This window comes from Leucopleurus acutus (genome assembly GCF_964270905.1).
Source record: "Leucopleurus acutus genome assembly, chromosome: 6".
NCBI lineage: Eukaryota > Metazoa > Chordata > Mammalia > Artiodactyla > Delphinidae > Leucopleurus > Leucopleurus acutus.
In genome coordinates, this window is record NC_139149.1 from 72,599,350 (window position 1) to 72,624,935 (window position 25,586).

Consider the following 25,586-nt stretch of genomic DNA (forward strand, 5'->3'; position numbering starts at 1 on the left):
TATTGTTAATTATCTGTATTTACATTAATAGTTTTCCAACTCTGTTGATCCCTAAGGATATTTTATACCATTTTATTAACCCATAGGCCCCAAATTAAAATTCCATATTCCAATACATTTTCAGATTATTCACCCTTCAGTTTAAGTATTAGATAAAATATAGATTATATGTCTTGAAATAATCATGCACTAGAATGATGAGTATAAAATAATCCTAAAAATGTTTTATGAAAGGTTAAAAAACTTTTCAATATCTCAAAATTGACACAATTTTTCACCCCTGACGTAAATACTATGCTTTTACACATAATAAAATATGACTCTCTGGGCTGTATGTTTCCTGCTTGGGTTCTGCCCTTTGTATTTAATGTTATCACAATTATACAAAGTCATTTTGTGACTAATTTCCAGAGCACTGAGTCACAGTGTGGCTGTTACTTATCTTTTCCTTTTTTTTTGCACAGCACTGCTCTTGACCCTCATTTTTCCATTAATACTCATACAAACGAGTGCTTTCCATAATTAATTTTTTTTGTTTCATTATTGTTCTGTGGTTGTGTACTTCTATACTATGTGCTTTCTTTACTACCAGAAGCTAAATTTAATATCATTTTATAAGCAACAAGAATATGACAGTACATCATATAGGTATGTAATCTATTGCTTTAATTTATGTAATTGTACTATATATAGTGCAATCCTATCTATTCTTATTTTAGTATATTTAGAATATGAGCTTTTGTTTTTGGAGACTTGTAAAATATTTTCTTAGAGAGATTAGTTAATGCTGGCAAGAAATATTTAGACTACAAGGATTCTAATGTTTATACCTTATTTTAAATATCACCAATTAATGGCAATGAAAGAAGTTTCTTTAAACATAAGGCTGCCAGACAGTCTCTTTATGATATTTCTTTATATGTTACTAAATAATGTTTAAAGGTTAAAAAAAAATCTTCAGAAAACTCCAATTAAAGACACAATTAGTAAAGAACTGCCACTACAAGCTGAAAATTATAAACAAGGCTACATTTCACCAACTTTTTATGTTCATGGTCTTAAAAGCATAATCCTATACTGCATATATATTTGCTTAAAACTAAATGGAAAATGCTGAGAATTTAGTTTAGCATTGCAATGAGTTTGTTTACAGAGAAGGGTCGATTTTCATTGTAGGGTTACAGACAATGGTCCTCCCCTACAAGTCTTTGCCTCTCAACACCCTGGTTCCCCCCGCCCCCCGCCAAGGAAAAGAAATAAAAGTTACTTCTCATGGGCTAAAAAGTATATTGCCAAGTACTCACGAGTAAAATCTCTGAAGAAAGTTCTTGGAAAGATTTTTTCAAAGCGGAGTTGAGGTCATTTTGTTTTCCTTTCCAGGCATTGAAGAGAGGATTTATCTTTTCTATTTCTTCTTTTAAACAGATCAGGAAACTGGGGAGTGAAGAATAATAAAAGAAATGCAATCTGATCCTGCCAGCAGTGAAAGGGCGAGGTAAGAATTTGACTTTTATCCAGCTCAATGTCGCTCCCGTCTGTTGGAGCAAAGAGGAGCCTCAGAGCCGGTCTCAGAGATCACCCACAGCTGGGAATAGCCAGGCTTCCTGTTTAGGTCACTCGAACTCTTTTTAGGCTAATTTCGCCAAATTATTCAAAAGCCTTTTCAATTATGAAGGAAACAGACAAAGGAATCAGCTTACACTAAGATTTCAGAATTACTATTTTTGCATAACGATTTCTTTTACTTTCCAGGATTCTTTGTAATCAGTTAAAAAAAAACCACTTTTTTCCCCCAGATCTATATATTTTTAAAATATATTTGTCATCATGTAGTTACTTAATAAAGTGAACCTTTTTTTTTTTTGCAGTTTATTTCTTCTTCAAATTATTTCATCCATGTTGTCAATATATTTGTGAAAAACACCTGAGGGCTATTGAAATTCCTTTGATTAGAGAGGCAATGCAATGTATTGCCTGTTGCAGAATGTCAGGCTGTAAACCCTGCCTCAGCTACTTACTAGCTTTGCAATTTTGGTCAATTATTTAAACTCTCTGTGCCCCAGTTTCTTTTTCCCTAAAATAATGATAAAAGTTCCTAAGTTTGATATAAGTAGTAAATGGATTAATACATATAATATATATACATATAGACATATAAAGCACTTAGTCCTCCACACATAACAAACCTTCAATAAATGTTAACTATCATGTATATTGCTGTTGTTTATATCATAATTATTATTTTACATGATATGTAAATATTTAAAGGCATCACTCACTTTGCTCTGCTCTAGGTCACTATCGCTGAAGTTAACCCTTAGTATTTCAGTAATGGAATTATGGCCACATAAGGCTAAGATCACTAGAGATTTCGTAAGATGGCGGAATCTTCTTTGCCATGACGGCTGAAGTCATTTGATCAGAAAATCCATCAGTCTCTTGTTTTTTCCATCTCTGATTGTCTTCATGTCTTCAACTTTCCTTGCGTCCTTCCTTTGATCTCTGGGTAAGGGGTTGTTACCCAGTCCAGGCTCATACTGCTCGCCTCAGGACAGGCCAATAAATCAAGAGATGGGCTGTTGGGGCAAGGAATAGTGACTTTATTCAGAAAGCCGGCAGGCCGAGAAGATGGTAGACTCCTGTACCAATGAACCATCTTGCCTGAGTTAGAATTCAGGCTTCTTTTATACTAAAGGGGAGGGAGAAAAGTCAAACCTTTCCTGGTTCCCATCAGCCTCTGGAGAGGCTGTGTTAATTTCTTCCTCTCTGCAGTCATTCACAGGTGGGCCTAGTCAGGATGTTTTCTTGTGAGCTAAACAAAAGTATTTTAGTTTAATGCTCATTACCTGGGAGGCAGGGTTCCCAGAGATGGGCCATTATGTATAATTTAAGCTTATAGGCAACATCCCTTTAGTGATTATCTTGTAACAGAATACAAAGGTCCTTCCCTATTACAGGGTAACTTTCCCTCTTGTGTGTTTTTACTATTTATTGAATAATTCCTAGGTGTCTGGCACATAAATTAGCTCATTTAATTCTCACAGCCAGCTTGTGAAGAAAGCCCTCTCTGCATGACCATTTCACCATTTCATGGGTTTAAGAAGGTTAGGTATAGTTTGTGGAGCTCTGATTCAAATCATGTAGTCTGACTTCAGAGCACAGATACTTAAATACTCTTCCATGTTTCTTTCTCACCCATGTTCTGGATTTCATACCACAACAAAACTTTGCTGTGTGTTGAAACTTTATTTTTAACAAAGTTAAAAGCAGTCCTTCCCCAGGCCTAGTTCAAGAACTTTGCTGCATAATTATACCCCCTATTACCTGTTGCAACTCAAGCACATTCAGTGTTCCCTTCTTGCTCAGATTGTTGAGGAAAGTTGCCTGTTTTTGGACTGGGGTGGACATTGATTCGTTTTTTGGCCAATCTGCAGGCTCTACTCAAGGTAGCGGTAAGCTCAGCAAATCAGATTTCCTTTTTGGAAACTTGTACTAAGAGCTATAGATAAAAGTATACAGTGCCAGGCTCTTAACTAAAAAGCCAAGATAGAGGAAGTGCTGACATCCAAAATGGTGTGCACCAGATGATTATGTGGAGAAAGCTAGTTGAGAGTGAATGGTGAAAGGGATGAATGAAAGAGGGCGTGTAACCTCTGAGAGAGAAACAGGGAAAGAATGAAAGCAAGAGCAAGACTGAGAGATGAGTGATGAGAAAGTGATGCCTGAGCTCTACAGTAACAGTCCTTCCCAGGCCTAGTTCAAGTTTTTCTAAGTATTAAAGAACATATACCCTTGTAATAAACCCTTTTTTTTCCCTAAGGTCATTTAAGAAATCTCTTTTTCTTACTATGTAAAGAACCCTATTTGAAAGAGCCACAACTGAGCTGAAATTATTTTCTCAAAGATCATTGATTTCATATTTAAGTTGCACTTGACATCAGTGAAGACTTTTTACCATTTTATTTCCAGGTAATTTACACACACTAGGGTATTCTTGTGCTGAAGAGAATGTGGGAAATTGACGTAAACTATTGTTAAGGTAAGACAACCTGATGCTGTCACTTAAGGGCTCTGTGGACTCAGGTTTTCTCTCCCTGAGGCTTGCGTGAGCTCCTTTTTGAGGTTTTATTACTAGTTTGCCTATCTATTGTGTACAACTCTAAGTCTAAATTATTTGGATAAAAAGATTTTCTCACCAACAACTTGACTATGTGCCATCGTATCTTAAAGTTCTTTGCATCCAATCATTATCTGGATGTTCCAAGTACCCACCTAATACTAAACACTCTCCTTTTCATTTCTCACCATACTCTGTTAATTTTGTCTTTACAGCTCTCACACAATTCAAATAACATTTCAGATTTTTATGAGCTTTATGAGAAGTTCATGAGTTTTATGATTCTATATTTTTCATTTTCCTGACAGATGATGTGCATGTCCCACATAAAGGTTACTCTTTAAAACTAGATCACAATAAAGATGACCCACAAAGGGGACTGAAAATAAATCCTTTCTTCATAAAAACCCTGTAGATTTTGGGATAGTTTGTTATCAAGCATAATTTAGGAAGAGATAAATAATATACTCCCTACCCCCTTATCTTCTTCCCTTAAAGATGTGTTATATTGACCACATATATATTATTATGTTATGTAACCCTGGACCCCATACCCTCAGTCCCCCTGGTGTCCTGTGTTCCTTTTCACCCTTGGTTGGGTGAACACAAACAAAGAGAGAAGAGGCCATGGAAAGGAGAAGCAAAAATGCTGAGAATAAATTCACAGTCCTGTTCCTGAGGGAGATTAACCACTGCTGAGCTCACCTGAGTTTCAGTAAACACTCTTTCTTTAGGAAATCTGCCTGGAGACTCCCTTCAAAGAAAATCCAACCTCAGATAACAATGGAAGGGAGTAATCTTAATTTCTATAGTTTCTACCTGCTTGCTTCTGCATTCGAATGTCAAGACTTGAAGTTTATACTTTCAACAACTTTGCGTTTTATCCTTTAATCTAGACTTTAATTGCTTTGCTTTATTTATTTTCTAGATTTAAAACCGGTTTTAGGCTTTTAGTTTTCCGGTCCTTTTAATTATTTTGTAATACTATTATTCTTAATCATTCTTCTGATTTATATTACTAGTACTATTAATCCCATCTACAATATTTTAACTATTTTATTACTTTTAGTGTTATTTTAATTCTCATTTTTATAGAAGTGTCTATCTTAAGTATTATTATTGGTACTATATTGATGAAAATATAATGTATGATGCCCATGTGTATCAATATAGCACGGTGTAAACCAGGAAAGTTGGGTCTTTATTTCCTTCAAGTTGATATAGCAGCAAGCCCTCAATTCCCTAGGATAGACTATCCTTCCTTAACCAAAGTAGGACTCAGTGACTCTAAGATTACCGCATTGAATAATTTGATAGGCCCACAGAAGAAAATTATTTCCAACCACTGGCTTACCTATACTGCCAGGACAGACACTGGCAATTGCATGAAAAGTCTATCTTCTCACAGCACATACTTTCATTCTGAACCTCCCAGAAAGATTGCTTGTATGGATAGGTTAAGTTTTATTCCAGTCTCTACTACCAACATACACATTAATTTACTAATTTTTATTCACTGTGTTTGAGGGGTAGTTACTTATACCGTAAATCACCTCTTATTGATTAGGAATGCTAAGGAAAGTTTGCCTTAGAGAGGATTATCCTTATATCCCCATTTCTATTGTTTTAGATTTAGGGAGTTAATCCCTTGATAGATTCTGCCCTCAGAAATCCTTGCTGATTAGATAATGTGATCCTGCCCAGAATTTCAAAGTATAGGACACCAGCTACCATCTCATTTTCTCCTTTATTGTAATATCAGCTGGGTTTTTGGATAATAATTTTCCATTCAAAATATTTTATTTCTATATCTCTTTGTTAAATATACATTTGTATTTTCACTATTCTTTTCTAAGAGGACTCAGAAAAACAATATTATACAGTGCCATTTGGAATTCTGAAAAAAAAAGGAAAAAAGGCACACTATGATGGTGATTTATGATTATCTGTCTCCCTTTGTCTAATGATAATAAGACACAACTACAAAAGCAAGAATGGTTGGTAGGCAGAGTTGAGTAGAGTTTTGGTAAGAAGCATAAAAATACTGTTAACAGATAAATTTTGTTTTAGAAATTTAGAACTTGTTTCTCATAAGTTTATACATTTTTATTAAATATTTTTACTTTACAAATTTCTTAGGGAAAACTTCAAAATATAAAATAAGATAGTATATAAATATACCACACAGATGTATTTATTAAGCACCAGCTGTATGACAAACACTGTTCTAGGATTTAAGGAGACAGCAAAGAACATGACAGATACAACTCTGTCTTCTTGGAACTTTAATTTTAGTGCCATAAACTGAATGGTACTAATGATAACAATTCTTACTTAGTGAATTAGGATTACAGCAAACAAAAGAATGTCTCACCTTTTAAAATATCTCCTTTTAAAGCTGCTTAGAAAGAAGTTATTCCAGGAGCTGCATGTGAGAGTTTATTTCTTCTTTCTAGTTTATAAAAAAATGTGTTAGTTTATCTTGTGGAGGTTTTCATCGATTATTCATTATCTGAAATTTAAAGACAAACTATTTATTACCATCTTGATCAATTTCTTAAAATTTTTAGAATAAAATTTCACGGTTAAAAATTATACTTTTAGGGGCTTCCCTTGTGGCGCAGTAGTTGAGAGTCCGCCTGCCGATGCAGGGAACGCGGGTTCGTGCCCCGGTCCGGGAAGATCCCACATGCCGCGGAGTGGCTAGGCCCGTGAGCCATGGCTGCGGAGCATGCGCGTCCGGAGCCTGTTCTCCGCAACGGGAAAGGCCACAGCAGTGAGAGGCCCCCCCCCCCCCACACACACAAATTATACTTTTATATCAGTTTCTAGCCACTTGAACTTCACAGTCTGATAGTACGCATATACCAACGCCCTCAACAACACTTTTCTAAAAATTAACTTATTTATTTATTTATTTTTGACTGCGTTGGGTCTTTGTTGCTGCGTGTGGGCTTTCCCTAGTTGGCGGCGAGCAGGGGCTACTCTTCTTTGTGGTGCGCGCGCTTCTCACTGCAGTGGCTTCTCTTGTTGTGGAGCACGGGCTCTAGAAATTGGAATGCGATCCAAATTTTCAGGAACAGCGAGGAAAACGGTGGTACTCTGGTTACTATTTTCCTTTAAATTGTATGAAAAGGATTCATTTCTTGCTCAGAAAAACTCTTCGGAACTATTTGTGATAAATTACTGCCCTCTGTTGGCAGAATGTTATATAAATCTTAATTTATATTTTACGAGTAAAGTTAGAGTTATAACAAATCTCATCAACAAGATGAATAATTAAATCCCAGAGAATGGAAGTGCCTTGCCCAAGCAGCCATAGCTTTTAAATGACAAGGGCAGGATGAGACCCTGGGTGTCATGACCTACCATGTCTTTTTTTTTTTTTTTTTTTTTTTTTTTGGCTGCTTGGGTCTAAGTAGTGGCATGAGGGATCTTCGTTGAGGCATGTGGGATCCTTTTCGTTGCGGTGCGTGGGCTCTTCATTGTGGTATGCAGGCTTCTCTCTAGTTGTGGCGCGTGGGTTCCAGAGCACGGGGGCTTTGTATTTTGCGGCACGTGGGCTCTCTAGAGGCACGCAGCTCAGTAGTTGTGGCACGCGGGCTTAGTTGCCCAGCAGCATGTGGGATCTTAGTTCCGCGATCAGGGATTGAACCCACATCCCCTGCATTAGAAGGCGGATTCTTTACCACTGACCCACCAGGGAAGTCCCCTACCATCAGTCTTGTGTTGACTAAGTTATTAAAAACAGTAAATTTTTTTGCCTGAGAATATTTCCCATTTTCTGAGTCAAAAACGAAGTTTACAATAGTCAAAGGAATTAAAGAAATTATTTTATTTTAAAAATTGAAATAAGATGTTTGTTCAGGTTAAAAATAAACCATGCAAAAAATAAAAGTGAGAAGAGAAAAATAAACATCTTTCTCTCACTCTCCATCTAGATTCCACTCCAAGAGGTTGCCACTATTAACTGTTTCTTTGTCATTCTGGAAATTATATATGTGTGTGTGTGTGTTTCAAAATTGAAGTACTGTTCTCTGACTTTTTACAAATGTAAAACATATTTTAGAGTTTATTCGATATTACTTTGCAGAGATATAACTCATTTTTAAATATGCTTCCTTTTATTGACACTTTTGAGGATTACAGACAAATTTAGAATATCCTTATTTAGGATTACCTGACATTTCTTGTAATTAATTTAGATTGTGCATCTCTTCTTGGACTTTTATGCTAGTGAAGCTGTTTTGTTCTCACTTCATCAGGGGACACTTGATTTGGGTTTGTCTCATTACTGATGACAGATGTTAACTTCGATCACTTCATCAAGGTGTTGTCTGCAGGCTTCTCCATTGTAAACTACCTAGTTTTTCTGCCTCTGTGCACAGATAGGATTGAGTGGCAGAAATGCTCAACAAAAATACAAAATCAAAATAATTACCTTGTCACATCCTTTCTCTCAGGTAGCAAGAAGAGTAGATCTTAGATGCTAAGTGTTATTTTCCCAAGAGTGCTGAGTGTCCATTTCCTGGCTTCTTGTTTAATTTTAATTCCTCTTTCTGGAAGAATACACAAATTAAGGAAGTATCTGTAGTAGTTACTCTTGGAATGTGGAATGGTTTGGTATATTAAACAATTCATGTAACTCTGAACTTTTTCATGTGTAAGTGTATACATAACATGTAGAGTAAAATAATAATTCTTTTAATTGGCAGTTAGACGAACGAACACTGAACACCAGAACTGCTGACAGTTTTTTCTTAAAACATGTAATAATACAATCATATTTTCAAACGTTACATTAAAATTTCAGTCATGTGAATTTTTACTTTAAATTTTGATATTAGATAAAACTTTTCATGTTGCATTTGTATTTTAATAAATAATTTTGATTGCTTTAGAAGACAAAACTTTTAAAATAAAAGAAAATTTTTAATACTTAAATTTAATTTACATTTTGGACAAATTATTTCAAATTGCAGTAGAGGAAAATTATGTGATAATCTTGATTATCACGTAATTATTAATTGTGCTGAAATGAAGGCAAGAAAGATCAATGGTATGGAATAAATATACAAATACTCATAAATTATGTATGTATTTAGTTTATTATTCATCCAAGCAGCACTCACCAATTAACCTAATATACAAATATGCACAATAATAACTCAATTGGGATGTCTTACAATTTTGTCAGCTTTCAGCCATATAAAAATTATAGCTTTCCATATCTTACATATCTTACAATTTCATCTTTATGAAGTATATTTGTCTAAGTAAGATAGAAAATATTTTTTGTAGTACTTTTCTAACTTGATTAATAACTTTTAATATTTAACACATGTTCATCATTATGCCTTGCTGCCTTTCACTTTAATGCAAACAGAGCATTTTCTGAATCATTCATTTACTATTTATTGACCACCTACTACATGCCACTATTGGGACTATTGCAGTAAACAAACCAGATAAACATTCCCGTTTTCTTGGAACTTACGTTTTAGTACATTTTTCATCAAAAGGGTCAGGGGACATATTTAACGTATTCAGGCATGTGATATTACTTTTGCCCTCTTAGTGGCACACACTAACTTTCTCAATTTTCCTCATTGGCATGACAAATTTTGCTGAATTAACATGTGATTTTGGTAGAAGAAAGTCATAACTGCAGAAGGATTCATCAAAAGACTTGGAGGAAAGGTCTGGCCTTGGGGAAAATGTTTAGGGGGCAAAAGAAAGCAGAAGAATAATAGAAAAATGTCAATGTAGCCAACAGTATCCTCAAAATTTAACGAGTAGAACTTAAACAAGAAAGAAAGAAAATATAAAATTAAACTGAGTTTTGTTTCAGGTTGGAAAGGTATTCCAGAAAGTAAGCAGAATAAGCTTGATTAATTGGTACTGTAACATGTAAAATAAGCAATCACAAAACCATAGCCTTTATATCTCCGTGGAGACATAGTGATAAACAGCTGCTGCCCATTTTGCACACACAGAAAAGTAAGGTTAATTAGAAATACTATAGTTGCAAATTCAGTTCCAGTAACAGCAAAATTAATTCAGCAAAACGTATTTTCAAGGCATGATTTTTTTGTGAGTTCTATTAGGATTGTGTCAGATCCATATATTCGTGATTCATTAGACAGCTTAGAAAGTGGGGTGCCTGCCAAAAACCCACCTGGACTGAGAAGAATATCTATTTCTACTTTTTTGGCAACAGTAATTTTTCTCTCTTTTGAAGTGGAAAACATTCAAAACCCAGGTGACAATCATTATAACCAAAGTCAGACTAAATAATGAAGTCATAAAGACAATACGTGGTTTTCATTCTCTCACAAAAATTTGAGATGAAACGCATAAATGACAAGGTTGATCTAGATTTTTCACGTTTATCTTAAAGTCAGGGAGTGTACCTTTGCTTCCACAAAAATGGATGACAACTGAGTAATGCGTTTGCTTCAGCATGGTAGTTCAGGCTAAATTACCTATATGTCACTAAACGTGGAAATAATCTTTGGTGAGTATTAACATTCCTTTATGGCACATGGGCTATGGGGCTGTTTCTCATCTTGGGACATTTCTGCTGATACTTGTTCTATTCATGCTTTGTGGATAGTTTTACTACTCCTAATCAATAAGGACCCAGACTTACCTTACTCTGAATCAGCCTTAACTCCAGTCCACTTTACAGCCTCTCTGCCTCTTTAGAAGTAGTCAATATCCTGATGTTGGGTGAATTTTTCCCATTTATGATGTTGTGCATTGCTATATATGATATTTACACAAACAATTTACACAGCTGCTCCCTTTTTAATGTGAGTAAATAGTATTATACTCAACTTATTCTTTTGGACCTCTCTTTTTCACACATCATTACATTTCTGAAATGTATATATGGTCATATGTGTGGATCTACTGCTTTTGCTTTACCTATGGTATAGTATTCCATTTATTAAAACATACAATTAATTTTTTCCATTCCTCTGCTGAGGAGTAGTAGATTGATTAGCTTGCTTGCACTTGTCTTTGCTTCAGTGAACATTCTTAAACATGATACCTTGTATAAATGTAAGCATATCTTCAGGGTAGGTATGGAAGACTGGAATTGCTGGCTTGTAGAATAAGCAGTTTTTTAATTACACAAGGTATTGTTAAACTGCTCTACAAAGTAGTCTCACCAGAGCACTATACAAGAGTACTTATTTTTCCAAATGCTTGCCAAAATTGTTGTCAGAATTTTAAATTTTGCCTAACTGATATGTAAGAAAAGATGTCTTATTGTAGATTTGATTTTATTTATTAGATTTTTTGTGAGAAAGTGTTCATGTTTATTGGTTTACTCTTCTGAGAAATGCCTGATCATATCCTTTGACCATTTAAAATATTTGATTTTCTGTTCTGCCTTTTTCTTGTTTAAATAAGAGCTGTTTCTTATAGATTCTGGAAAAAAAAATCCTCTTGGTTCTATGGAATGGAGATTCCTTCTCCAAATATGTGTCTTGTCTTTTTAGTTTGTTTAGAGAATTTTTTGTCATATAAGAATTAATATTGAAGTAGGTAAATATATCAATCTTTTCCTTCATGGCTTATGCTTTTAAATTTTTATTTTAAAAATCCTACTACCATAATGTGATGAATATATTATTCTATGTTTTCTCTAAATTTTTACTTTTAAATCTTTATCTTTGAAATCGTCATCTTTGTCTTCTGTTTCAAACATTTCAAAGTTCTTCAGCTATTTTTCCCTTTATATCTTCCATATAAAGTTTAATATCTGGTGTGCCCATTTCTTTGAAAAACTTAATATTAACTGGTATTGCACTAAGTTAATAAATTAATTTGGAAAGATTAAGCTTGAACAGTTAAGGGAGCTGGACTTTAGTGATCTGGTGGATGTACTGACCTTAGCTAGGAGACAGGCAGCTCATCCACAGAAATAGAAGTGAAGGCTGGTTAAAGGCTGGCTTCATGGATGTGCTACTGCTGTGATCACACAGGGCATTGCACTGAGAAGGGTCCTGTGCTTGGTTTGATACCCTGCTGTCATCACCTTGAAATTGATAAATTTTATAATGTGTCCCCCAAATATGTAGCTGGTCCTGGAGAGGATATGGGTTCAGTTGCAAAGCATGGGTAGATAGGGTGGTGGGTGTATATGGAAGAAGCTTTTATTTTCTCATGGAATAGGACGTAAAGGTCATTTATCTCCCTGTGCTGCACTCTGGGTTATGTCTCAAGGTCTCATATTCAATTCACCAAAACTCCCTGTGCCTAATCTGCTTTCAGTTGATTCAATTAATTTATTTTATTTATATATATTTTTGAAATTTATTTATTTTTATACAGTATGTTCTTATTAGTTATCTATGATTCAGTTAATTTTTAATTGCAGTGACTGTAATTTTATAAGTTCTACTTGATTTTCTTTCAGTTCTGCCTTTTTCATAATTTGGTGTTTTTTTGATTTATGCTTTTAGTTTCTTGTTTGTCTTTAATAACTTTATACATACTTATTTTCTGGTCTTATTATTCTTTTGTATTTTTTTTCTTTTTTTTTTTTTTTGAAGTTTTTAGGTCTTTAATCATCCTGGTGGCTATGGCTGCTAGTGATCATTTATGATGCTAACAATTTTGGAAATGTTCTCACTTTCACAGTGAGGTTGTTTGTGAGAATCTTGTCTTGGATTGTGTATCTTTTCAGAGAAATTGTGCATGTGCATATGCCAGATATCCCAAATGACTGCTATTATCCCACCTGGGAACTTTTTGTCACCTTTTCTTGTTGTATTTTATTCCATAAAGTTGTCATAATGCATTAAGTTTATTAGAACAATACAACTTACTGTCATTACTGGAAAATTGTTATAGAAAAGTACAATCTATGATGTCAAGGATATGACTCACTCTCCTTGAAAGCGGCACCATTGTGTAGTGCAAAACCTGCCCCCAAATCCATGATGGTGCTGGTTCCACCTATTTTTAAGCTTCTTTTTTTTCACTCCTACGGGCATTTTAAAACCATTAGAGTTGTGCAAATTTGATCTCAAACTCACTTAAGGAGCATGCTCATTGATTTAAGTAATTGAGGGAAACTTGTTTTCCTGCTTTAATCCCAGGAAAATGTTCCTATGATCTACTTGTGCAGGTGCATAGATATTGCCATAGTCTTCCTTTTCAGTAATTGTGTAACTCTTCGCCTATGTCAATTATTTGTAGGTGCCTCAGTTCTAACTTCCTGTTCATATAGATTCAAAACTTATTTCTTGTCGCCATGGGTATGTAAAACTAAACTCAGTGCCCAGCCACAGCCACAAGATCAGCCTACTATCTCCATTTCCTTTCTTGCTTTTTCCCCACCAGCCCTGGGGTATTCTCATTCTATACTGTAAACACAACAATATATTGTATCAGAAAAGTTATATTTTTATTCAGCACTCGAGAAATTTCTAGCCAAAATTTTTTGTGTCATTCTATGCATTGCCTCAATCAGAATATTTCAATTGAATTCCACTAGTTCAGGAATTTACATTTTCCCTTCAAAACAAGAGGACAACTACAAAGACAAAGGCAAGTTTTTGAACACCAATGCAAAATAAAATATTTATATTCTGCAAGTCCCTACTCCCAACACTTTACTTTTTACTCTCAGTAGAAAATTTTATTTTGTTTGGGGAGAAAAAGGAGACTGCCAGATAGCATGTCATCAAATTTCCTGTTCCCCACTAGCAATCTTTTCTTTATTCATGTTATACCTTTTTTCTAAGTTGTATGGATCATGGTTGAGTTAAAGCAAACAGAACCTGCGATCTATTGTACAGCATAGTGTCTATAGTTAACAATACTGCATAGTATACTTAAAATTTTATTGAGGATAGATCTTATGTTAAGTGTTCTTATCACAAAAAGAGAAATAATATAATAATAATAATAAGGAGGGTAACAGAAACTTATGGAAGTGATGGATATGTTTGTGGCATAGATTGTAGTGATTGTTTCAGATGTGAAATTAAATATGCACAGATTTTTGTGTGTCAATCACGTCACAATAAAGTGGTTTAAAAAGAATAAGTATATTTTTACAGTGTTCTAAATGGGTTATAAATCATTGAGAGAGCTGTCAAAAGAGACTCTAATGTAAATTATCAATAGTAGAACTGTTGCCAAAGCACCAGCAGCTCCTTCCATAATGAGAACTTGTCTATTGCATTGGTAAGTTGTTTCTATAGTTGCTGTTGCCAGACAAATGCCAACAGATACACATGAGCACATGTGTGCATGCACAAAGCACACACACATACAGACATGGTGCCATTACAATTGCTCACTTCAGAACCATGCTGCCTCTTCCACAATAAGTGCAAATAATTAGAGAAACACGCACTCTGCTTCCCTCATCAATAACCTCAGTTCTGTTTTTATTATTAATTTTTATTGGAGTATAGTTGCTTTAAAATGTTGTGTTAATTTTTGCTGTATAGCAAAGTGAATCAGCTATACGTATACATATATCCCCTCTTTTTTGGATTTCCTTCCCATTTAGGTCACTACAGTGCACTGAGTAGAGTTCCCTGTACTATACAGTAGGTTCTCATTTGTTATCTATTTTATACATAGTAGTATATATATGCATGTCAATCCCAATCTCCCAATTCATCCCATTCCCCTCTTCTCCCTTTGGTATCCATGTTTGTTCTCTACATCTGTGTCTCTATTTCTGCTTTGCAAATAAGTTCATCTGTATCATCCTTCTAGATTCCACATATAAGTGATATTATATGATATTTGTTTTTCTCTTTCTGACTTACTTCACTCTGTATGACAGTCTCTAGGTCCATCCATGTCTCCACCAATGGCACGATTTCGTTCCTTTTTATGGCCGAGTAATATTCCACTGTGTGGTGTGTGTGTGTGTGTGTGTGTGTGTGTGTGTGTGTGTGTGTGTGTGTGTGTATGTATATATATATACCACATCTTCTTTATCCATTCCTCTGTTGATGGACATTTAGGTTGCTTCCATGTTCTGGCTATTGTAAATAGTGCTATAATGAACACTGGGGTGCATGTATCTTTTCAGTTATGGTTTTCTCCAGGTATATACCCAGGAGTGGGATTGCTGGGTCATATGGTAATTCTATTTTTAGTTTTTTATGGAACCTCCATACTGTTCTCCATAGTGGCTGTATCAATTTACATTCCCACCAAGAGTGTAAAAGGGTTCCCTTTACTCCACACCCTCTCCAGCATTTATTGTTTGTAGATTTGGCCATTCTGACCAGTGTGAGCTGATACCTCATCGTAGTTTTGATTTGCATTTCTCTAATAATTAGTGATGTCGGGCATCTTTTCATGTGTTAGTTACCCATCTCAATAACCTCAGTTCTGATTCAAGTCTCATGTAAGTGCACTTGATTATGGAGTCTAAAACACATTTGGAATTCTAGCTATGAGGTAATCTGGGATTTGTTTTAAGCTTTCCTGTCTCTGCAGTATAGAAGGAAATACTAAAAGAAATCTGTAATAAATATTGAATGAGTAAATCTTTAATATCTTCCCCAGAATATTTCATTTGGAGTTTATTTCATTTCACATCCTCAAGTATCTCCATTAATTACTCCTATCACTTTTTTTCCATATTAGCTCTTTCTGTACATCGGTAACATAATCAAGTTTCATCCCTCTTAAAAAGGAAAGCAACCTCTTCCTTAAACTTGCTTTCTGTTTAGTATTTTACAGCCTCTTTTGGCTTTTAGAATAAAGACTCTTGAAATAGTCAATACGTGTTATCTGCACTTCTGCATCTCCCAGTCTCTACTTCAGTCATAGCAAAAGTCTTTTTCCCAACACTGTTCCAGTGAAGCCCTCCTTTCTAATGATTGCAACGACTCCCTATTTGCTAAGTCAAATGGACACTTTTCAATGACTATCTTGACCTCTCTACACACCTTGACAGGGGTCACTGTGTCTTTTTAGAAATTTCCAAATGGTTTTGTAAGTTTTTTTCACAGTTTTATTCTATAGATCCTCTTTCTCTGCTCATCCACTAATTGCTGATATTTTCCCAAATTTTATACATTTCTTTCTTCTAACCTAAAGGCTGAACCTCAGTTATCACCCTCATATCCTTGGTGTCAAGTATACCATATATGTATCGAATCTCCAATATTTTTCTCTAATACTTCTTTTCTAAACACAAATGTTATATTTTTAATTACCTACTGTATATATCCTTTTGGATAGTCAAAAGATGTCTCCAGAACATCATGTATAAAGCTGAACTATATCATTGATTTCCTAAACCCATCTTTTTTTTTTTTTTTCCTGCGGTACGCGGGCCTCTTACTGTTGTGGCCTCTCCCGTTGCGGAGCACAGGCTCCGGACGCGCAGGCTCAGCGGCCATGGCTCACGGGCCTAGCCACTCCGCGGCATGTGGGATCTTCCCGGACCGGGTCACGAACCTGTGTCCCCTGCCTCGGCAGGCGGACTCTCAACCACTGCGCCACCAGGGAAGCCCGCTCTATTGTTTTAATTCAACATAATTATTATGGTTACTTCAAGGGACATAAACAAACAAAGTATATTTTAAAATTCCATTTCTAAAAGACTTTTTTATTGCAGTATGCGGGCCGCTCACTGTTGTGGACTCGCCCGTTACGGAGCACAGGCTCCAGACGCGCAGGCTCAGCGGCCATGGCTCACGGGCCCAGCCGCTCCGCGGCATGTGGGACCTTCCCGGACTGGGGCACGAACCCGTGTGCCCTGCATCGGCAGGCAGACTCTCAACCACTGCGCCACCAGGGAAGCCCTAAACCTATCTTTCTTGATACCCTAGAAGATTCTCTTAACTCCTCCTTCTCCCTTATGTCCTGTGGATTATAGTTCATAAATAGTATTTTTATCTTTTCCATCTCCTCCAAACCCACAGCTACCACCTTGGTTCTTCATTTCTTATTCAATAATTGCCATATTGGTCTTCCTGTCTGCAGTCTTAGCCTCCTATAAGTTAGTGTCCAAATTGATATCAGTGTGATCCTTTACAAATAAAACACTGATTATGTCACTCCCTATGTAAATATTTGACGCATCAACTTTACAAATACCTATTAAATACTATGTTTTAAGTATAATACAAAATAGGCATAGTTTCAGTAGTCTCAGAATATATAATATAAAATAATCACTGCAGTGGTATACCTATCCTATGACACGAGAGTGAATTATTTTTCTTAACATCTACCCATGTCTTATATGACAAAATTATTATTTTTTAATGACCATGAAGTTAATTTATACATAACATTGGAGACATTGGATATTCCATAATAGATGCAGACATTGCTGCAATTGCTTCCTAGTATATTTTTGTTGTTGCTGTTTGTTTGTTTTTGCTTTGTTGTTTTTTTCCTTGTTGAGTTCCACTGGATTGACAGGAGGAGAGGAGTTTGTTGGGGAGTGATAGCATTAACTGTGAGGAGAATAGCAAAGTGCTGAAAAAGGAGACGCTGGACTGGCTTCACACCTTCCCACATGGATGAGAGGACTGAAAAAAGGAGTTAGTCACTTAAGACTTAACCTATGGAAAATAAAGAAAGGAACTTTCAACTCACTGACTTTCTGATGTTTATTTTGGCTACTGAAAGGGTTTTCCACTTATATCTGTTATGACATAGTGGTTAGCAGTGTAACATTTCAAGTGAAAACTCATTTTAATTGTTTCATGTTGATGTATTCAATTTTCTTTCTGAAATTTACAATAATTATGAACAAGTTGCTGGTTATACAAAAATATTGCAAATGATTACAAGTTCCTCCAAGTTTTTATAGGAGAAAAAAGTACAATATTTATACAGTAGTTTTTATATCTACTTAACCATTGTGTCTATCATCCTTAGGTACAGTCTTATAAGTTTTTATGTAAATAAGTGTCCAATAATTAGTAAGTGAATTTTAATACAATTGGAACATCTGCAAAACAATTTAAGTACTACTACCTCATAATTCTGATGTAATATTTTATTTTATTGATTTGTTCTTTAGTTTCCCAATAACGAATTAACAGTAAAAAAAAAAAAAAAAGAGGAGTGAATTTTAGTTTTAAAAATATTATTTAAATTTAGCAAAAATTTTCATGTGTGGGATAAAATTTTGCACTTGCCAAAAATTATTATTCCTTCCAGTTCATACTCTATTTCAATGTTTTAAATTTTAAACACACATGCACAAAACCCAGGTGGTTACATAAAATGACAGAATTGAAATAACGTAAGTTTTGTTTCTCCTTTTTTATAATCATTGTGTTATCATAGTTTATTTTGAATCCATTCGTTAAATGCAGGAATATGTGGTTCCCCAGGATCGGAGAATCAAATGGCACAAGAAGTGAGCTGGTAATTAGAACAGTTTTATAGTCTTTGAAACTCAGCCCTATTCATCTTAAAACTCCCAAGTCAAGCGTGATTCAGTACTCTTCTTCCCCCAACAACTCTGGCTCCAACACTTGGAGAGTCTCACTCTGAATATCTCTGCCCCTGCCCCCTCTCTTTTTTTTTCTTTTTTAATTGGGGTACAGTTAGTTTCTACTGTACAGCAAAGAGAAGTAGAGTTCCCTGTGCTATACAGCAGGTTCTCATTATCTATCTTATATATATTAGTTAGTGTGTATATGTCAATCCTAATCTCCCAATTCATCCCACCCCCGTTTTCCCCCCTTGGTGACCTTACGTTTGTTCTCTATGTCTGTGTCTCTATTTCTGCCTTGAGTATGATTTTTCCAATAAAACTGCCACATAAATCCAAAAGAATAAAAAAAGTGAGTTGGAATGATTCTGCACAGTTGTGAATTGAGTGTTATGTACTATTGGAGTTAACAGAATTAACATCCACATAAAAAACAATGTTTATAAGAGGGTTATTAGCAAAACTGTGCTAATTTGAAGCTTACTATTCCAGTTATCTATTGACGAATAACAAACCATCCTAAATCTTAAGTGGCTTAAAAAAATGACGATCATTTATTTAGTTTGCACAGCTGTAAGTATGGGTAGGCTCAGTGAAGACAGTTTGTATCTTTTCCAAGTGACACCATCTGGGGTAGCTAGGAGGACTGTTGGGTGCTGGAATCTTAATATTCACTTACTCAAATGTTGAACAGTTGATGCTGTCATCTGGGGCATCACCAGAGAGTGAATCAAAGAAAAAAAATGCATTGGATTGAGTTAAACAGAGAGGAAGACTATTCAGGTATATTGCAGTAGAGTTAAAGACTACTGCAATAGGGAGAGAGATTGAAGAGTTTTTAAGTGCTGGGGTGAGTCAGTAGAAAAGTACTAGAGGACATTAGGGGAGAATTTGTTCAATGGAATTAGGTCATTTGTGTTGGCTAATTTATCCAAAGTTAGGCTCCTACCCTCCCTCAGACACTGGGAAATAAGAGTGATATCTTTCTGAATGATTGCATGTTAAAGGAATGGCTCCCAGGTCCTCAAGAAAGACTTTCCTAGGTTATAAAACTGGCAGGAGGCTGAGAGATTTACATTTCAAAAAGACAGAGAAAGAAGAGATGACTGCAAATCTTCTAAAGTTAGTGCTCTAAAAAGAGGAATGTCAGAAAGACAGGAAGAAAGCTGTGTACAGTTTAATCAGCTGAGGGGACGTTAAGGCCATCTTGGTCAAGTGTCATCAAGAACATCTCCATGTAACCTCTGTAAGTTACTCCCTGGCTTCCTCATAGTAAGGGTGACTGGGTTCCAAAAGCAAGCATTACAAGAAAGAGACACTTAAGACCTATCCACACTTCTGCTGCATTCTACACAACAAAGCAGTTACAAAAGTCCACCCAAAGGCAAACAGAGGGGAGAAAGTTTCCACCTCTTGATGGGAGAGTGACAAAATTTTGGAAGAGCATATGGTACTGGAAATACCATTGCAGCTGTTTTTGAAAAATACAATCTGCCGCACTGGCATATATACTATTAAAATTCAGCAATAACTGCAGAAGAAATTGTTTAGAATTAGACCAATAAAATATTTTTCTGGGAGGAGTATTTTATCACTGACTGTTTAGAATTGCTGGTGCATTAAAAAGAAAGACTAAATAAGTTGATTTTATTATTGTTTTTATGTTTTCTAGAGAAAATACACTCAATTACTGCCTATACTCATGCAGTTCCTTTGCACTGTTCTGAACTTGCTAAGATATCACCCAAATCCTTCTGAATAAAATACGAATTCCCAATATTGCCTTAAAAAGGGCTTCATAAACTAAGAATTGCCTTTCCTTTAGAACTGTTATCTCAGAGTCCCCAGTTGAGCCTTATATTCTAGATATACTGAGAATCTTGCAGTTCTTGGAAAAAAAAAGAACTGACTTATTACCTTTTTTTTTTGTATGTACTTTCCTTCTGCCTAAAGTGAAAACTGCCTCAGCTGTATCTATCAATTCAGGTTTCACTCTTCAGGAAGCCATCTTAGACCACCAGCTGAGACCTTGGACCATTCAGCCTCAGACATAGATATCTGCCATCTATTAGGGAGTTGAGTTCTGACTCAGCTTTTCCTGTCTGATGTCTAAGCCCAAGCTCCTACTCACAATGCAACCTTGTCACTTTTCTAGGACTCAGATCACCCCAAGATAAAAATTTGGAATTAGATTCATGCCCTCTAAGATCCACATTAGGGCCAAGAGTTCTTGGCTTGTATATTAGCTAACTTGTGTATTTGCTCCATAGCATCAAACAGAGACTGTAGCGGTGTAATTCACACCACTTTATCACTAAGCCAAATGTATTAAGCTACTTTAGATATACAGACACCTATCCTTTGCAGAATGACTGTGAGTAAGAGGAAATCTGCAGTTTCTCTCACCAATGCTTTCTTATGTTTATCATTTTTGCCAGGAAAGTACTCCTTAAATAGGATATAAATCCTTTGTTCTCTTGCTTCTTTAGAAACAAAACAGTCATCATTCTATCTGGAAAAAGCTTTCATGTACTTCAATCCATTATCCAATCTCATTCAGAGTCTTTAACAGAGAGAATAAATCCAGATCTCTTAATGTCCCATCACACGTCTAATATTCTAGTGTTTTAGATGCTATTTAATCAATTTGCATCATGGAACTTTCCATTGAGTATCTTCTTTTTCATCTTTTTTGCAGACTGTAAATGTATATAGAACATGTATTTCATATAATAGAATGATTATTTCATGGTTCTTACATGCAATAATCCTGGTTATACACTTGAATAATTTGCTTACTTGTGAAATTCCTGCGATGCATCACAGAATGAAGCTTTATTTTTTATTTGCTCTTGCCTGGATTGTTTCTTCCTGTCCTTGCACATAACTAGAAATTTGCCAGCTGTGACTTACACAGTTTGTTTTTCAAGTTATTACTAAATTTCCTTTTCTGTTTCTTGTTTCTGATTCAATGAACCAAAGTGACTGTACTGTAAACACTGACAGTTTTTTTTTTTTTTCTTTTTTGTAATGCAAGTCCCTGACTTAAGCTTTGATTGCTGAGATGCCACTTCAAAGGGGCATCCACTTCAAAAATGGCTATCTCGAATATACACATTGCCAGCCATCTAGCTAGATAAAAAACCAGGTGGCCTTCCCCCACTAAGGCTCCTTTGTTTAAAGATCTTGGTTGATTTCAATAACTGAACATTTCAGCCACTTGCTTTTTTCCTTCCTTGCTGTAAATTTCCACTCTCATATTTTAAATTCACTAATAAAGAGTGAGCCCATGAAACCCTAGGCTCCCACCCTCAACCTCGGTAAAAGCAGAATCCCAGGACCATTCTCAATCTCGCTGTCTGAGACCTTGCTGTATAGCTCCAGGTGTGCCATGTAATATCCAGGTCTTGTAAGTAATAAACCTTTCTTTTTTTTCAAAGTTTCCTGATAGTTATTGCTGCAGGGCATCTTGCAGTCATAATAAGGACCGTAAGGGCCTATCCAGCCATAACATTGGTTTTGGGTAGGCTGAGACCAGCACAAAACAATTGGCATAGTCAGCAGAACTCCAAGATTACCTCTGCAATTGAATGCCTTTTACCTGAAACTTGCTTACTAACCACCTAATTCAGGTGGATAACAGTATCTGGGGAAGGGACACTGCTTGCTGAGGTTCTGGCCCACTGTTATGTGCTTTTGGGTACTGCCTCTGTCATGTGTTACCTGTGGTATTCAACCCAAAATGTCAGGGCTGCCATAATATTCCAATGATCTTCCCAGAGCAGTGTGATCAAGGCCATATGGTCTAATAAGGTGATCAGACCACTATTTATATAGACTTTAATTAACTACTAATGTGCATGAGGGTCTTCCTCGCCTCAAGACCAAGAAGAGCTTAGGAGGGTGGATTGAATTGAAAAGCTTTTGGCACTGACCAAGGAGAGGTTCTGAGCTAAAGGCACAGGGAAAGGATTCTCATAGGTGAGGAGGATGAGAGACATCCATCTGCGAACCCTGAGTTGGTGGGTCATGGCTGGACTACATGTCCTAACTCAGAAGAATGAAAGAGCCTTGAAAGGAGGCCAGTGGCATCATCAGAGAAAAAATACAAAGAGGCCTATGGTCACTTCACTCACTACTGTTGGTCTTCGTTCCCTGACCCAGTGGGATATTGTGGGTCCAATCACTGGTATGATATTGCTAAAAAAAGAGAAATAATAATGGACAAATATAAATGTCTTGAATATCTGGTGCCAGCACCTCCGAAGAACCCTGAAGAGGTACAGCAGTTCCTTGATAAATACAAAACCCCATGGAAGCTTCCTAGGTGTTTTTCAGTGGCATGCATACCAACATGCCAAGACTCTGGAATTACACTCCAGAAACCTAGGGGCTTCCCCCAGAGACCATGTGTGTATCGTACAAGTGGAGGCAGATTCCAATCCCAGAGAGATCAGCTGGGACGATTCTGGAAAGGAAAGTGACCACCCACGAAGAGGGCTCCCAGTGGCATCATCCAAACCTTTGCAGTGACAACACATAAGATTAAGGTAATGGAAGAAAATCAATAAGTAAAACTGACATCAAAAAGTATTACCTTAACTGAAATTCAAACCTTTCTTAAAGATTTTATGTAGGAAGTAGGAAAGGGGGAGCTAATCAGCCATTGTCGGGTGTTTGTTTGGAAGGGGCTCTGAATTATTACTCATGGTTCCCCAAATGCCTCAACTGGTCAGTATCTCTAATGACCTTAAAATGTATAACTTTCTTAAAGATCCATAAAGGATATATGCTTGCTTCCTCTGAGATACCACAGATCTTGAGCCCCCTTGGCCTTCCCCTGAGTGTGTCAGAATTAAGAAACATTCCTCAAGAGGTATCCCTACCACCAAGGGAAAGGCTGACAGGGTTCTTGAGGCCTCTAGAGAGGAGGAAGAGGGAAACTGGGAGGCAAAGGCCCCCAGAGCCATCGATATTCATACCAGGGCCCTCCCTCTCCTCATCTGGGTATTTATTGCCTGGTACCCTGCCCATTCTTCCATCACGGTGATCACTGCTAAGGCTCACAGTGAATGGAAAACGTCAGATGAGGCTTGTCTCCTGCCATGAAAAGTTGGCGTGGTCCAATGGGCTTATCATTTCCATGACTGTAGTGACCAAAATGATGCCCCTCTTTATGTCCAACCCTGAACATGTCCCATTTGACCCTGAGTCCAGAGAAATTACCTTTACAAGGTGCTTCCCCTAATTATAGGGCTGTGCTACTACATTTTATTGGGATTACTGAAACCATCCAAAAGGCACTGAAACTCCTAGGAGAAAATTTACATTCTTTCTCTATCACTTGAAGATGTAAACCTTACCATGTGTTGGAAATGTAAACACCCCAGGTGGCAACTAAAACACTGCCCACAATCACTTGAGACTGAAGGGTTTAAATAGCCGGGTGTGGGGGAGGGGGGGGAAGGGGCCTTTTAAAATACAAACTGCTGTAAAAGCTCTCTTGCCCAAAATCTAGTCCGCAGCCTCCTTAAGATTACTTGTCAAGGACAAACACAAATCTTAAAAAGTCTTCTCCACAAATGTTAGTATAAAGTTTCAGCCATTGAAGCAGGTAACTTCTACTTGTTCTGTCTGTCAATTTGGATTCAGCTGTTATTTGTAAACTAGTGAGTTTTATATTGCTGTACCTGATTCATGGCTAAAATTTTGGAACAGAAGCTATAGGGTCTCTGTTTGTGTCTGTCCGCATGTTTACAAAAGTCTATGTATGTATGTTAGGTGTATGTGATTATTTTTTCTTCTCTACCTCCGGATGGTATTGCCAAAATTAATTCATAATATAACTCTATTTAATTGTCTTAAAAATAAACTCTTATGAATTAACTATTACTTAAACTCAGAAATATAAAAACTAACTCCAAAGTTTTTCAAGTTTACATGATCTAGGATAATTTTTGGTAAGTAAAAGCTAGTTTATATTTGGTTTAATTAAAATAAGTATGTCTTCAGAGTTATCAGCATTAAATATAGTGCAGATAAACTATTTATATTCTACCTGAGTTTTCTAGTCAAATAAATTCATGTTATCTCTATTATAAAATCTGTCAGCAAGAAAAGTAGCTTGGGATGATGGCTGACTTTTTCTACTGCCTAATGAAGTTTTCACAGGTAATCTAAACATAATTGTTGGGAGCAAATGATTTAAATAGATGTAAGTAGGAAAAGAGTTTTTACGTGAACTTTTCAGCAAGAATTATGTGTTATAGTATGTCTATTTAAAAATAGTTTCCCAAATCTTTGGTAACTTCCAGGCTTAGACTTTTGCTAAGTTAAAATAAATGATGGGAATTCATTGACTATCTAGATCATTTCCAAATAAGATAAACTAGTAAAACATTAATTATCAAACAAGTCTAAGTTTACCGACTTTTGACCTCTTATTATAGAGATTTGAGTCTGTTAGTAAACATGATTTTTGCAACATTGAAAAATTATTCTATGAGGAAATGTATGTTTCTACAAATTATAAAATATATTCACAGATTTGCCAAACTTAAAAAAGGCTGGTGTAAGAGACAGTTCACAATTGCTTACTTCTTAGTATTCAATAGAAATTAAGGTTTTTAAGGGTTAAGGACCCTAGTTAATATATGTAATTAAAACTCCTAGAAATAATAAGGAAAAAAATCTCAATATGCAAGAAAAGTAAGATGTGTTTTGGGCAAGAAAGCTATGATGTATGGAGATGCATTTTTAAGGGAAATGCAAGTAATTATTTTGGGGTTTTTTTTTTTTTTTTTTTTTTTTCTTTTGTCCTAAAGTAAAGCTGGTTATTTCAGAATGAGGAAGAGGTGAATAAAGGAAAAAATGGTACAGAAAGTTGAGAAGAGAGAGAAAAAGAGAATTTTACCTTGTGTGGTCAGGTTGGCTAAAATTGAATTGTTATTATAAGAGTTTTTTTTAATAACATTTAGTATCAAAGTACACTTATGCAATTTTCTTTCATCTGCC

General features: G+C 35.9%; 1 protein-coding gene across 3 annotated transcripts in view; it reads right to left on the bottom strand.

Annotated features, from left to right (window-relative positions):
* Positions 1-1,545, bottom strand: part of TFPI (tissue factor pathway inhibitor) — a 68,800-nt gene extending 67,255 nt beyond the window's left edge. For all 3 annotated transcript variants that reach the window (XM_082840646.1, XM_082840645.1, XM_082840644.1), the window contains exon 1: positions 1,305-1,545. The gene's annotated coding sequence lies outside the window, so the exon portion shown is untranslated. The remainder of the gene's footprint in view (positions 1-1,304) is intronic.
* Between the last annotated feature and the right edge of the window lie 24,041 nt (positions 1,546-25,586).